Source organism: Ananas comosus, linkage group 3, assembly GCF_001540865.1.
Source record: "Ananas comosus cultivar F153 linkage group 3, ASM154086v1, whole genome shotgun sequence".
Taxonomy (NCBI): Eukaryota; Viridiplantae; Streptophyta; class Magnoliopsida; order Poales; family Bromeliaceae; genus Ananas; species Ananas comosus.
In genome coordinates, this window is record NC_033623.1 from 7,632,240 (window position 1) to 7,635,685 (window position 3,446).

The window sequence follows — 3,446 nt, forward strand, 5'->3', positions numbered from 1 at the left end:
TGCTACCGCCGTATCTGCGGGGTGTGTGATTTGTGGAGGATCCCACCAGGCGCGGCGGTGTGCACTGCGAGAGGGAAGGTGTTTTCGTTGTGGGCAGTCTGGCCACATGAAGTATGATTGCCCCTTGGACGATGGACGACTCCCGCCGACAGCGTCGACATTCACCTCTTCAGGACAGATGGTGGATGTGCAGCCTGTGGCACAGTTTGGAGGGCTGGGGGTGGTCGAGCAGCCGGAGGATTCACAGGAGGCGCCAAGCGGCCCTGGATACGCGGCTCTTGTCGAGGGACCTGCTGCTGTTGGTGATGTTACCGCAGGTATGATTTAATTAAGGCAATCATACATTCTAGCATGAAGTAGTTTGAGCAATTGCATGCATTTTCTTGTGGTCTTTTACTACTATTTACATATTAGTATAGTAAAGACCAGGACGTGGGTCAGAGGAGTTACCCAGCATGCATAAGTCGTGGTGGTATGTCGCCTACCTAAAGGAATTGGTGATTGGTCGGTGCCGGCAAGCTGCTGGTGACGAACCGAGAGTGAGACTCCCTTTGGGGTCTATGCGTTGTAGAGTGAGGAAGGGCGCAGCTGGCCGTATGCTGCTTGTAAACAGTCGGCAAAGGTGTGGTGGAAAGGCATTCGACGGAACCGATTGCCTGGTATCCCTCCTATGGTCGGGGATAAGTTCGAGAATTGGTATTCTCCGTTCACTTTCCCTGACGGTAAGCGAGGAAGCTTCAGAAGGGTTTCTGAAGCTGTAGCAGGTAAACAGCACCGTGAGGCGATACGAGCGGGAATTCTCCCGTGTCGTGCGTTGCGTCCCGAACGTAGCGCGGGATGACAAGGACATGGCCGACTGCTTTGTGCGTGGACTTCGGCCAGACCTTTGCAAGACAGTGCTTGCACATAAGTTGCAGACTTTCGCCGACGTCCGGGATCGGGCCTTTTGGATAGAACAAGGTGAGGAATCCCTACGGGAGGAGCGCGAGGCATACTACAAGGAAAGGGGAAAGGACAGCCAGTGAATGGACATGATGGTCAGTCAAGTTCCCAACGAACTTCGATAAGTTTGCGCTTGCGATCCCGAGCTCCAGGGACTTACCACATTCGGTCCTCGGCGAGATGTGTGATTTGTGGGGGCCCTCATTGCCATGGCAGTGTGAACAGCGTGAGGGCAAGTGCTTCAGGTATGGGCTGCCGGGCCATGTGCGGGACGAGTGTCCGCAAAGGCGATAGCCGGGCCTTGACGCTAGCGATGGCCTATTCCTCTCTGGGACAGCCTGCAGGTGTGCCACCTGCGGCATGGTCAGGAGAGCGGCTGTTGAGAACAATGCAATCAGAGGGTTCGCGACGAGCGCCAAGTGGCCATGGATAAGCGACCCGAGTTGCGGTGCCTGCTGTTGTTGGCGTCGTTGTAGCAGGTATGAATTAACTGAGCAAGTATATTTTTGCATGATCTCAAGTTGATGCATAGCATGCATTTATCATATGGTCAGTTACTACTATTACTACATTACATAGTAGGGACCGAGTGGTCGGGTAAGTAGGTACCCGAGCATGCTAGCAGGATGAGAGTATGACGCCTGCTGGGGCAGGTAGAGAGCCATTGGGCACTAGCAAATGGCTAGTGGTGATTTTGGATAAGAAACGAGGCTCGTAATGGGAAATCGAAAATATAAGAGAATTCTCGATGCAACAGATTAGAGATTGCGAGAGTTGAGCCTTGATGTTTGGGGACACCCGGATATCCCAAGAGTATTTCGAACGTGGACTCGATAGATCGAACAATGGTGATGAACCACTGTTGCGAAATTGGTTGATTAACGCCGAACTTGGCCTGTGGGCCTAGTAGTACCTCAAACTGAGGAGGACGAGTTGTTGCTCGTGTGGCCGGCGTGCATAGGCTAAGTTGCCTGATGCTAGACTTCGTGCGAGACGCTGTAGAGACGTAGAGCGCTCGAGTGTAGTTACGCGTGAAGTGTGGTTTCGATTCAGCCGGTTGAGTGAATTGGCAGTAGCACTTTAGCAGGGCTAAGTGTGAAGTAAGCCATAGATCACTCGTAGGACTAGTGGCTCGCACTAGGTGCCTAGGAGCCGGTAGAGTGCGTAGCTCTATAAAGTGTGTCGTGTAGGACGACGTTAGCGGGTAGTGCTTGGGGACGACCCGTGCCTGGACCCTTCGTGGACTGTGGAGCCTGGGCCTATTTGGCAGGCACAGTCAGCTGCGAGACGCAGCGGCCCAATACCTATAGGTAGGGCGGAGAGTTTTGGTCAGGACGGTAGTCCGAGCTTAGACCCGAGTGCGTGGAATTCCACGTGTTGGATCGTGAAATCGATGATGCACTGAGAGTGCGGTTGTGACCCAACCCGAGGACTTGACGTGGTTTGGGGGTCTTGGTTGCTCCTAGTTGGAGTGTGTGCGAATTCTCCAATGAGAATTTCGCCCAATGATGATTGGGTCTACGATGCGAGCGAGAGACGCTATGCGTAGTGCGACGGGTTTAGACAGTAGGCCTACGTGGTGTTGGTGACCGTTGGTCCACCTGTGGAAGCCGACGTAATCGGTTTAGCCGATAACTCCGTGGGGGAGTTGGTGCAAGGGAGGTAAATTCTCAAAATGCGAGAGTTGGACTTCACTTAAAATCGACTAATTGTCGAGTAGGGGTGCTTCGTGAAAGCCGAAGAAGTCAAATGCACCAAAAGTGCATTACAATGGAGTCCGCGAGAGCAAATAGTGCAAGAATTTGCACTTGGCAAACTTGCTCTCGGGGACCGGTCCCTGGCGGGAGGGACCGGTTCCCGAACGTTGTCTACGCGAGCTTGCTCTCGGGGACCGGTCCCAGGAGGGAGGGACCGGTTGCCCCGAGGCTGAGGGCTGTGGCAAGCGCGAGGCAACCGGTCCCTAGGCCAGAGGGACCGGTTCCCGAACACGTTAGATTTAGGAGGTCCCTCTGGGACCGGTCCCAGGCAGGGAGAGACCGGTCCCCAAGTGTGAATTTGCCCAGGCAGGCTGGGTTATGTTGGAAAAATTTGGAAAACTTGGAGACAACGCTCTTTCATGGATTAAGATTCGAGATGCGCCGGAGTAGGCCATCTCTCAATAGAGCAAAGATCCAAATGCGATTGGAGCACTCGCAGTGGGTCGATGCACCAATGATATTGCTTCTAAGCGATATTGGTGATCGAATTGGAGTGTGACCCCTAGAGGGATGGTGGAAGTGACGAAGAGTCGTAAATGAGAAATACGAACTCTTGGATAGCCAAAGTGGCGGAGCGCCGCTTTGTTGACACTCAGGTGATTCGAGAGGGCTTACCCCGTGTGTGTTGTGTCGTGGTGGTGGACCATATGACTATTGGTGCGTTCTTGATAGCTCCACACCATGGGGATAGCGGGTAGTCCCGGTCTCGAAGGAAGTGGTTTGGCCTTAGTGGGCCAGTTAGTGAAT